Raw genomic sequence first — 12,785 nt, 5'->3', positions numbered from 1 at the left:
ACCATAAATGAGTGGTACACGGACTCGAACATGGAACTTCGGAAGATGAACTCCTAAGTCATCTCCCAGTGCGCACGCAAGGAGTGACAATCGTCCAAGCCCGGATGCATGGCAAGTCTGAAACCGCAATGATAACGTTCGCTGCACCAATAGTGCCACGCTTCGTCTGCTATTACAGTGGCGAAATGCCATGTCTGCCTTATCAGCCACGCGACAGTACTACAAACTGTGCAAAAGCAAGGGACGTAGAACGGACGTTTGCCCAACGGCCAAGACGTGCCGAAATAGCCGGCTAAGGGACCTCTCTGAGGACCACACATGTGAACCAGAGTGTCGCCTGTCCGCCGGGGGGGGGGGGTTCTTATTTGCCTCTACCGGCGCTTGGCTTGCGCTTCCCGTTCTCAAACCTCGGCGGTAGCGGCTTCCCTTCGCTGGCCCTTTGCTTGCACTTCTAGCTCACGAAGCTCGGGATTTGCGCGACGTCGGCGCTGCCGCCCTCATGCTGGCTCCCGCTGCCGCTATCGCCTAGCGGAATCCATGGGGCGAAAGGGCGCGCGCCGGCGAAACACCTGCTCCTATACCCCTCCCGTCCGCCCTCCCCAGGCACGCGCTCTGCCCTCTTTCCTCCTGCGTGATAACGGACGGCGAAGGCTCGACTTATAACAGCTCCGCTGTTAATATGAGGAACAAGTGCGTAACAAACGCTTTGTCTCTTTGTCTGATTTATATATATATATATATATATATATATATATATATATATATATCTGGGCAATTTAAAGCTTTCGAGAATGTTTAAAAATCGCCTGCTGCCAAATACATAATTGTAGTCCTTGCGCTGGATTATTCATACATGAGGACATTACTTGCAAAATGACATATTCAATTAATTAATATCTCTTATTAGCTTCTTAATTTATTACTTCGCAAGCGAGCCGTGTCTTATCTCTACACCAGTACACTCGATCTGTAGTACGTGTGAAGCTGGCAGGTGGCGGAACCGGCATCTGTAAACGGTAAAGCGGTAGCGCAAGGCTAAACCTTTCTGATTTTCGTGAAGAGAAGTGTTTAGTTAGAAGCTCAATACAGGTTTGCGATTCTGCAAGGTAACAGATGTTTGGTTGGATTTTATACTAAATAATATACATACCCGCAGCACTATCGCGGATTGGGCAAGAATCGGATGGAATTTGGAAAATATATAATGACTACACATTTTAATTTAAGAAGGAATGTGCGTTGCAAGACGTCTACACGGATTTCATGCCTGTCTGACACGTTTTCCTCGCTTTCTTTTGCTAAACAGGCCACAGTCTCGCGCGCCCTAACTCCCAATAAAGGCTTTAAATCATTTACCCCTAAACTAGTTATTTTCAGTGCGCTATGCCATGGATGTTTTGCCGTAGATGGGACGTGTATATGAGAGTTTATTAGCGGGACTTAAACAAAATTCGCACGCCTTCTTGTATGTGCTTTCACTAAAGAAGTGAAAGAAGAAATGCAAAATTCGTTTGTGTGTTTACATCACGCTTGTGTGCGATTCGTTTTTTCTTCGTAAATTGTTCTAGCAAAATGTGACATTCGTCATGAACTTGCGAGCGCGAATATCCACCAGATGCGTTCGCGGCACTTCGAATGAATAGCGACACATTGAAGCCAAGGTGCTCAGGTAAGCGTGAATGGTGATTCTATATAAGTGGCGTCTGCTGTATGAGAAGCTGCGGTACCGCTTGTCAGATGGTGCGCAATATACGATGACTTCCATGACATCAAGAGTGAAAGAGCAAGATTAAAGGGATGCTAAAGAGTCTGTCGAATTCAATAAGACGCTCATATACGGATGCGGGAACCTTATAAACCATGTAGGTAAAATTTGGTTTTTTTTTCAATTAGGAGCGACGTAATCGTCGGTTGAAATTGCGCTGTAGCTCCGCCCTCCGTTGAGTGAGCGAGCGGAGACCGGAAACTGCGGTGTTGTGACGTCAACTCTGTTTCGTTCCTTCGCAGCGTCCGCGACCGTGCCTGACCGCGCTTGTTTCTGCGTGCGTGTCATCGTAATCTGCTTCGATCGACCCTGCATTCCTTTGTTGGTGCGTCTGCGTGTATGTAGAGTGGTGGTAAACGTGCGTGGTAGTCAACGTGCGTGGTAGTCAACGTGCGTGGTAGTCAACGTGAGTGGTAGTCAACGTGAGTGGTAGTCAACAGATGAAGGTCACTACACGTGCTGCATGAACCGGGAAGCTTTTCACGCGTTTAAACCGTCTTTGTAGATTGCCGACAGCTTTGGACAGCGCACAAATGCCGACGATCGCATCCCCGCTTACGTTCCACGAGGAGGCATGCAGGAACACAACACTACAGTTGTTTGACCGGAAACGAGCTCACTAGATCGGCGAAAGATCGGCGAGATCACTAGATCGCTTTGCAAAAGACATACTCACCAAAGAGCATTTCCAACACGAGGAGATCCCAAGACTTTGCTTTCACTCGCGTCGAAAGCACTGCTCGCACCAGCATCGTTTGCTTCTTCGAGAGGCCGGCTCTTCGCAATCGGCTCGTACATGTAGGGAGTAACACCGAACTCCTCAGAAAAACGCAGTCTCTCTAAATTTTCCATTACCGTCTCAGAAAGACAGCACCAAACTACCTGGCACAGCGCTTCATGTGTAGCGGCAGCGGTCGGTTACTAGAGTTGACGTCACGAGGCGCACCGACCAATCACAGGCGGAAACGAGACGCACGAGCTGGGCGTGTCCGCTGCTGCGCTTTTCGTCGAAATAAAATATATTTGCGCTTTCTTTCGCTCAATTTCGATACGATATTCGAATTCGGAGGGTTGAAAACCATTATGTACAGATGTCCACTCATTTTTTTCTGGAAAACCTTTCAGCTTCCCTTTAACATACAGCTCCATAGCAGCGGCGCATGTTAACTGAAACCGATTGCGAATGCACACGCTAAGGAAAGCATCATTAAATGGCAATGACGAAAGAACCAAATGATGCCACGCAATGAAACAAACACATGCTATAATTTTGTTGCCGATCTCAGAACCGTCGTTATACGTATTGAGTCGAAGTGATCCTCTGCGTGGATGAGGTATTCTGGCTCAATAATATTCATTAAAAATATATAAATATGAATATAAAATAGCACTCTATACGGGAACAATAGGACGACGAACACAAAGGACAGGCGTTACTCGCAATTATATTTTATTTTCAGCAGATAGTAGGGAAAACATCTTCATTTTATTGCGCTAGCAATTTACGGACGCTCGAGGCGTTCTCTCGTCGCCGCCACCGTGATGTCACGGGAGATGTGCGGCTTGGAAGTGGAGGATTAGGTATTTAGGGGCGTTAGGATTAGAGGGTGTATCCGAAGACGGGGCAGTGCGTTTGGCTGGAAAAGCGAGGAAGTCACGTGGATGCAATGTCACGTTCCGCCCGATCGGCTCTGCAGCGGATCAGTGCCAACGAAGCGGCGAGAACACATCGCTTCAGCGGCGCCTCAGCAACGCCGCGCTCGGCCACTTCCGCAGATCGCTTTTCAAGACACGGGCTCTCACTACTCTCTGTAGCGCTAATGAGAACACAAAGCGTGAACCTCTATAAGCAGTCTCTGCTCTTTTTGGGCATCGCAGATCGCTTTCAATTTATGGTCGCCGCACCGTGACTGCTTAGTTACGTACGGCGATACACTCAAAAGGTGCCGGATACACTGAGGCCAAAGAACGACTGCGCAATGAAATGTATGACTGAGTCGACAAAAAACACATGCGTTTGAAGACGATATGATTGAAGTCGGGCACAAAAGTTGCAAATAAACGCATTGCGAACATGCGGCACTTAAGAGAGCAAAAAACTAACGCATCCGTGTACAAGTGGAAGCATGTGAGATTAGTGATGAGCGAAGAATGGCTCGTTTACCTCACACAGCCGGGGCCATTGCATTGGGTTGAAATCAGTTCGGCTGATTCTTTGAAGCCAAACCTTCCTCTGCGCCGGGTCTCGCTTCGCAGATATAGCATAGATATGAATATAGTCCGGAAGAGTCGCTCGCGGCCCGTTTCACGTGTGGTGCACCTGGCGGCAGAGCAAGGCGGCATCGCGAACACGGAACTACGCTAGTAAAGCACCAAGGAGGCGCGAAACTTCGCGTCTGCATAACGCCCCTCATCGCTTGTGCGTACGCCGTACGCAATGTCTGGCACCGCTATGCCGATGGAAGCAAAAACAAGCAAGCAACGCGTGACGGCGTTCGTCCAATGGGAGGACCGAGCGTCGACGGAAAGCGCCGGGGAGGAGGACGGCGGCAATCTTCAAAGGATGGTGCTACCTTCATTAAGTAATGTTGGCCTGCAGCGGCCACGTACTGGTGGCATTTGTCATCATGCCAGCGTTGTGGGACGCCTGGCAGCTGCCAGGGCGCTGTTTACAGTGCGCAGGACAGTGGCTGGGTGGCGGCCCCTGTCCAGCTCGGATCTCGAGGAGCAACGAGCCCTTGTTGAAAGACCACGGGCAGCAGCTTTTGCCAACGGTGTCCCGGACCAGGGACCTGACTAATGTCGCTGTGACCCAAGCTCTTTTTTGTTATTCAATAAAAAAGTTTTTTATCAGCATCATTTATTCTCATCTCGTCCACCACAGGGATGCGATTGCGGCACTCCTATTAACCACGCCCGCGGTATGAGACACTTCGTAGCTGCAAAAGCGCTGTTCACTCTGCCCAGCAGTACTTGGCATGCATGCTGCGTCGCGCCAATATGTCGCACCCGCATGTAGTTGAACGAAGAGTTTAAGCGCAACGATAAACATCGCTGTGGTTCTCAATGCTGCGCCTTTCGACTAAACCAGCCAATTTTTGTTTGTCCCGCGCAAGTTCCGACCTTGACGAGACGGACGTCTGCCGGAGTTCGCGTTGTTTATTCTTTCGGCAATGTATACACTCTCTTCCTAAAGTCCTTTTTGTTACGGCACATGATGCAGAACTCTGTTCGGTATCTGTGGCATTACGAAGGAAAAAAATTCTCCGACCATGCACATTTCGGCAGAACCCTTACGCATAATTGAGTAAACAGCGCGGCACGCAGCCCAAAGTAGGACATAATGAAGGCAACGCCATGGAACTTATTTCAGGCGTATTACCGGCGTTGCACCAACCGGTGTCGGCGCGCCCATATGAAGTCGCGCAATAACTGCATCGTAATCCCGACCGAGAGTCTTTCACGCGACCACCGACTCTATATATATATATATATATATATATATCATCAGCCTGATTACGCCCACTACAGGGCAAAGGCCTCTCCCATACTTCTCCAACAACCCCGGTCATGTACTAATTGTGGCCATGCCTTCCCTGCACACTTCTTAATCTCATCCGCCCACCTAACTTTCTGCCGCCCCCTGTTACGCTTCCCTTCCCTTGGGATCCTGTCCGTAACCCTTAATGACCATCGGCTATCTTCCCTCCTCATTACATGTCCTGCACATGCCCACTTCTTTATCTTGATTTCAACTAAGATGTCATTAACTCGCATTTGTTCCCTCACCAAATCTGCTCTTTTCTTATCCCTTAACGTTACACCTATCATTCTTCTTTCCATAGCTCGTTGCGTCGTCCTCAATTTAAGTAGAACCCTTTTCGTAAGCCTCCAGGTTTCTGCCCCGTAGGTGAGTACTGGTAAGACACAGCTATTATATACTTCCCTCTTGAGGGATAATGGCAACCTGCTGTTCATGATCTGAGAATGCCTGCCAAACGCACCCCAGCCCATTCTTATTCTTCTGATTATTTCCGTCTCATGATCCGGATCCGCCGTCACTTTCTGCCCTAAGTAGATGTATTCCCTTACGACTTTCAGTGCCTCACTGCCTATTGTAAATTGCTGTTCTCTTCCGAGACTGTTAAACATTACTTTATTTTATGCAGTATAATCTTTAGACCCACCCTTTCGCTTTGCCTCTCCAGGTCAGTGAGCATGCATTGCAATTGGTCCCCTGAGTTACTAAGCAAGGCAATATCATCAGCGAATCGCAAGTTACTAAGGTATTCTCCATTAACTTTTATCCCCAATTCTTCCCAATCCAGTTCTCTGAATACCTCCTGTAAACACGCTGTGAATAGCATTGGAGAGTTCGTATCTCCCTGCCTGACGCCTTTCTTTATTGGGATTTTGTTGCTTGCTTTATGGAGGACTACGGTGGTTGTGGAGCCGCTATAGATATCTTTCAGTATTTTTACATACGGCTCGTCTACACACTGATTCCGTACTGCCTCCATGACTGCTGAGGTTTCGACAGAATCAAACGCTTTCTCGTAATCAATGAAAGCTATATATAAGGGTTGGTTATATTCCGCACATTTCTCTATCACCTGATTGATAGTGTGAATATGATCTATTGCTGAGTAGCCTTTACGGAATCCTGCCTGGTCCTTTGCTTGACAGAAGTCTAAGGTGTTCCTGATTCTATTTGCGATTACCTTAGTAAATAGTTTTTTGGCAACGGACAGTAAGCTGATCGGTCTGTAATTTTTGAAGTCTTTGGCGTCCCCTTTCTTATGGATTAGGATTATGTTAGCGTTCTTCCAAGATTCCGGTACGCTCGAGGTCATGAGGCATTGCGTATACAGGGTGGCCAGTTTTTCTAGAACAATCTGTCCACCATCCTTCAACAAATCTGCTGTTACTTGATCCTCCCCAGCTGCCTTCCCCCTTTGCTTATCTCCCAAGGCTTTCTTTACTTCTTCCGGCGTTACCTTTGGCATTTCGAATTCCTCCTGACTATTTTCTCTTCCATTATCATCGTGGGTGCCACTAGTACTGTACTGCACTAGTACTGTCTCCAGCCTGCCTCTTGCCTACCTTGGCATTAAAGTCGCCCATTAGTTTTCACTCTACCCATCGCGTTTCCACGTCTTCATAGTTTCACAACAAGACCTGCCCCCCTCTCGTTAATGCTATAGAATTCCTGTATGTTACCAGCTATATAATCCGACTCCTGGTTCTCTTCTCTCCGCTAAGCCTCGGTAGCACAGGACGTGCCCGCTTTTTAGCACTGTATATGCTTCTTTTGGCCTCCTAGCTTCGCTGAGCCCTATTATATCCCATTTACTGCCCTCTAATACCACTGTAGACTCGCCTCACTAGATAACACTCTAGCGTTAAGCGTTGCCAGGTTCATATTCCAATGGCGGTCTGTCCGGAGCTAGCGATGCTTAGCACCCTCTGCTGCGTCGCAGTTCTGACCGCCGCCATGGTCAGTTGCTTCGCAGCTATTGGGGACTGAGGGCCGGGGTTTGATTGTCGTGTTCATATAGGAGGTTGTGGCCAAGTACTGCTCCAGGTTGGCCAATCCTGCTCTGGTGAGGGAGTGCGTTACTGGTTCTGGTCACCGGGGTCAGGCCACACTCCAGGCCTGTTTGTGCAATTTTATCAACACGCGGATTTTTTTTTTAATCCGGAGGAAAATTGCCGGCACTGGGATTCGAACCACGGACCTCTTGCACGCGAGGCGGGTGTTCTACCTCTACGTCACCGCTTACACTATGTATATATATATATATATATATATATATATATATATATATTTATTTATTTATTTATTTATTTATTTTAAATACTTTCAAGGCCCATAGGCGCTACAGAAAGGAGTGGTACATATACATAGAAAAAATGCAGATGAATGAATAAAACATTTGTTAGATGGCATGGAGAACAGCAGTCTTGAACCCCGATGAGTCTATAATAGTAGCGACCGAGGCGGGGAGGTGGTTCCAGTCATTGCAGGTGCGAGGTATAAAAGAGTAATAGTACGCGTTCGTGCGACAAGATGGCACGAAAACTTTATGAAGGTGATCGCTGCGGGATGAAAAGTAGGAAGGACGAGTAAGAAATTTTGCTTTTAATACCGGGTTGTGGTAAATCTTGTGGAAAAGGCAGAGGCGACTGTATGCACGACGTACTGAAAGTTCCGGTATGTTAAGGGTTTGCTTCATGAGTGTTACGCTAGCATGACGAGAGTAATTAGATAGAATAAAGCGGCACGCGCGGTTCTGAATGGCTTCGAGGGAGAGGGTTAGTGATATTTGAGGGGGATCCCAGATGGCCGAGGCATACTCTAATTTTGATCGAACGAGTGTTTTGTAAAGCGTCAGTTTAAAGATGCAGGAACCGCGTAAAAGTTTCTGCGTAGGTAGCCTGGTGTGCGATTAGCGTTAGAAGTTATAAATTCAACATGCTTGTGCCATGATAGATCGTGAGTGATGTAAAGGCCGAGATACTTGTAAAAATTAACTTGACTGAGAGGAGCGCTAGTCAGAAAGTACATGCGTGTGTCAGTATTGTTAGAGCGGCGTGATATGCGCATATATTTACATTTATTTACGTTTAGTTTCATGTTCCACGCATTGCACCATTTAGATAAATTGTTAAGGTCTTCTTGTAGTTTAGTGGAATCGGCGGGGTCACTAATCCTATGATATATTACGCAGTCATCAGCAAATAGGTTAATGGAAGACGATTTCACGCAATCAGGGAGATCGTTAATATAAATTAAAAAGAGCAGAGGCCCGAGGACGGATCCCTGCGGGACCCCTGATGTAACTGATGAAAAAGCAGAGGAAGCGTTATTGGCAGTTACGTACTGAGTTCGATTGGAAAGGAAGTCCTTAATCCAGGCTAATACTAAAGGATCAATGTTAAGCTGATCGAGTTTAAGGTTTAGTAGATCGTGTGTTACGGTATCAAAGGCCTTAGCATAGTCCAAGAAAATACAGTCAACATCAAAGTTATTGTCAGATGCAGCAAAAAGATCATTAGTAAAGCAAGCTAGTTGGGTTTCGCACGAGTACATTTTTCTGAAGCCATGTTGACAGGAATGAAAAAAATGAATTGGTTTCCAAAAATTCAACAAGATGAGAGTAAATGATGTGTTCCAAAAGTTTGCATGAGATGCTTGTCAATGAAATGGGACGGTAGTTCTCGGGAGCATGCGCATTGCCTGATTTTGGGACTGGAACCACCTTTCCTTTCTTCCAGTCACGCGGGAGCGAAGAATACTGCAACGACTGCGCAAAAATTTTAGAAAGAATAACAGATGAAAACACCTCAGTGCATTTCAATATTTTTGAATTAATATTATCAGGCCCACTGGCAGACGAAATCTGCAGATTATTGATTAGCCGGCTAATGCCAACCCAGTCAATTATTATGGGATCCATCACAGGGAAGTTTGAACTTGGTGCACTCGGTAAATCGACGGTGATATTGGCATTAAGGAAAGAGACAAACGCCTCATTCAAAACGCTGCAACATTGATCAGATGGAACACTGGTGCCGTCAGGGTAAGTTAAGAGTACAATGTTTGTTTTAGTGCCATTAACAACACTCCAAAACTTGCGCGGACTCGTTTGAAGAAAGGAGGGCAGTGTAACATTCAAGAAGGTAGTTTTGGCGTTACTAGACACTTGGATGTACTCAGTTTCCACTTCACGGTACGTTGACCAATGAGCGGGGAGGTTTGATTGCTTAGCCCGGCGGAATAACCGTTTCTTTTTGTTGCGCAGGCGTTTAAGAGAGTTGTTAAACCATGGTGATCTAGTGTTTGAGGGTATCTTTCGTTGAGGTATATAACTGTCAATTAAAGATAGTAGTTTATTTTTGAAAAGTTGCCAGTTATCCTCAACTGAGCGTTCGTCGAAACCGAGGATGTAAGCGGCTGTGAATGATTCCATTTCTGCCGTGATAGAAGCCGTATCGGCGTGCTTGTAATCGCGAACAACCTTAAAGCTCTTTTTAGTAGAAACATGGGCACGCAAAGTGAAATGAATAATCAAGTGGTCACTTAAACCAGGGATATATGTAAGTTTAGAAACCAGATCAGGTGTAGTCATGAAAACGAGATCAAGGATATTAGCGGAAACTGAAGTAGTACGAGTAGGTTCATCAACAAGTTGTGAGAGGTTGAAATCCGAACAAACACCAAGAAACTGTGCGCATTCCGAAGAATTTTTTGTGATAGTGGCGTTACCACTGTGCCATGATATGTTTGGAAGGTTGAAATCTCCTAACAGAAAAAGAGGCAACGTGGGGTATCGCGTAACTATATTATTTAAGACGTCATGAAGTTCGTCACAGAAAGAACGGGGTGCAGTTGGGGGTCTGTAACACACGCAAAAAATGCAATCCCTATTGTCAATGGTAATACGCACGCACACCACTTCTAAAGCTGACACGACTGGGACACTTGAGGAAGGAAGCTCTTCATTGACAGCGATCAAGACACCCCCACCGATACGAACATCGCGGTCATATCGATAAATAGCGTATTTCTTTTCACAGTCAAAGATTTCACTGCTTTGAACTTTTGCAGAAAGCCATGTTTCGGATAGAATAACAATATCAGCGGAACATGAATCAATATGAGCCGAGAGCGCTGCTCGCTTGTTGAGCACACTACGTACATTGGTAAAAAGAAGAGACACATCATTTGCATGGCGGGAAGATAGCTACGCAGACGAATTGCCAGCATTGTTTAAGGGTGGGTTGCGATTACCATGTGACTCACGAGGGGAGTCAACTTCACAAACGTTATCTGTGGATGCGCAGTAGATGTAGCGCTTTTTGTTGATGATAAGTTTGTTAAAGCGCAGTGAAAAAGGTTGACCGCTAGATTTTCCATATTCAATTAATTTTTTTTCGTGACAAGCGTGTTGATCTGCAGAAGTCTTCGCCTACAGAGATGCCAGCTGTTTTCAGCTTCGCTTTCTGAGAAAGAACAAGCTCTTTGGTTTTAAAGGACGCAAACTTGACGATAACTGGGCGTGTCTTTAGTTGCACAAAGGAACCCAGCCTGTGCGCTCTGTCGATCATATTATCAGTAATGTTCAAGCTTAGATGACGCGACAGTAGACCTTTAATACAGTCTTCGGACTGTGCCCACGTCTCGTTAGCATTGTCAGCTATGCCATAAAATAATAAATTGTCCCTTCGAGGCCGATCTTCCAATTCGTCTAGCCTTGAGTTGAGTACGGCACCTTTAGTCCTAACAGTTTCATGAACAAGGCGGTTAATTTCAGTTGGCGCCGACGCATCTTCAATAGATTCAACAACAGATTCTAAAGTTACCAATCTTTCTGTAAGATCTGAAACTTTTTGCGTAAGTGCCCCTTGGTTTTCCTTTAACTCGGCCAAGGATTCCATTACTTCCGCATGACGCTTGTCAAATTTTGTCGACAAGGCAGTAATGGCGTCAAGCAGTTCCTTGTGCGCTTTGCTAGGGTCAGGCTGGGGAGGACCAGGGTTTTGTTCTACGTCACCGCTTAGCATCAGAAGTTTAACGACAAATATACAGTCATTCAAAGTATCACAAACAACACTTGGGCACGGGAAGAGCAAGAGACATCGGTTGCTTGAACGTTTACAATGAAGACATGGGGCTGCACCAACCTGCATATGAAAGCAGAAGGGGATTTTGAGCAACAACATCGTCGCTGCTCTCCCGTGCCCACTGAAGGCGGAAAGCCGATGCAAGTCCTTTAAATCCTGGCGGTAAAATGCTGTCGGTGGCAATGCTGATGCCGTGCTTGACCATGATGGGGAGGTGGCACCAGGGCAAAGCTCGTACTGGACATAATCGCTCGCTGTCGCCGAAGGTATCAAGAGCGGTGATGATAACGGCAACGGCGTCGATGCAGGGGAAGTTGGTCCAAGCGCAGGCGCGGATAGCCATCCGAAGAATAAGGCGATGAACTGCATATGAAAGCAGAAGGGGATTTTGAGCAACAACATCGTCGCTGCTCTCCCGTGCCCACTGAAGGCGGAAAGCCGATGCAAGTCCTTTAAATCCTGGCGGTAAAATGCTGTCGGTGGCAATGCTGATGCCGTGCTTGACCATGATGGGGAGGTGGCACCAGGGCAAAGCTCGTACTGGACATAATCGCTCGCTGTCGCCGAAGGTATCAAGAGCGGTGATGATAACGGCAACGGCGTCGATGCAGGGGAAGTTGGTCCAAGCGCAGGCGCGGATAGCCATCCGAAGAATAAGGCGATGAACTGCATATGAAAGCAGAAGGGGATTTTGAGCAACAACATCGTCGCTGCTCTCCCGTGCCCACTCTATATATATATATATATATATATATATATTGTAATAATAATAATATATAATATATAATATAATATTATAATATATATATAATATATATAATATTATAATATATATATATATATTATATATATATAAGTATATATATACTATATATATATACTTATATATATATATATACGTATATATATATATATATATATACTTATGAACTTATGCTCTCTTTATATATATATATATATATATATATATATATATATATATATATATATAAAGAGAGAGAGAGAGAGAGAGGGGGAGAGGACGTGTTGACCGCTCTTCCTGAACTGGAGCACTGACGCCGAGATCGAGATGTCTAGCCAAGAATACGTCATATATACGATTCGTGTGTGTGAAGCTTGGTTGGACTTGACCTTGCACATATGAAGCCAGAGAATAACCTATATCATAGAATGAAAGTTGTGCTGCATTGGATAACTTGCGTTCATAATTTCCTTATCGCATTGCATAAAAGATGTATAGGAAACGACGGTGAGAAAGTAAATATTTACATTTCTTTCAGGATCTGTTGTTGAGGACTACTGGTGCGATACGGGACATTCATGGGCCTAACGTGGGTACCGCTCAGTATTAGTCATTTTAAGACTACATGCTTTGAATAGTCTACAAAGCTGT

General features: G+C 45.8%; 1 long non-coding RNA gene across 1 annotated transcript in view; it reads left to right on the top strand.

Annotated features, from left to right (window-relative positions):
• The first annotated feature begins 1,498 nt into the window (after positions 1-1,498).
• Positions 1,499-12,785, top strand: part of LOC135905634 (uncharacterized) — a 30,222-nt gene continuing 18,935 nt past the window's right edge. The window contains exons 1-2 of the long non-coding RNA XR_010565435.1: positions 1,499-1,669; positions 12,673-12,723. This is a non-coding gene — a long non-coding RNA (uncharacterized lncRNA). The remainder of the gene's footprint in view (positions 1,670-12,672; positions 12,724-12,785) is intronic.

Source organism: Dermacentor albipictus, chromosome 1 (genome assembly GCF_038994185.2).
Source record: "Dermacentor albipictus isolate Rhodes 1998 colony chromosome 1, USDA_Dalb.pri_finalv2, whole genome shotgun sequence".
Taxonomy (NCBI): domain Eukaryota; kingdom Metazoa; phylum Arthropoda; class Arachnida; order Ixodida; family Ixodidae; genus Dermacentor; species Dermacentor albipictus.
Note: the sequence above shows the minus strand (reverse complement) of the source record. Positions and strands in the feature narration are given on the sequence as shown.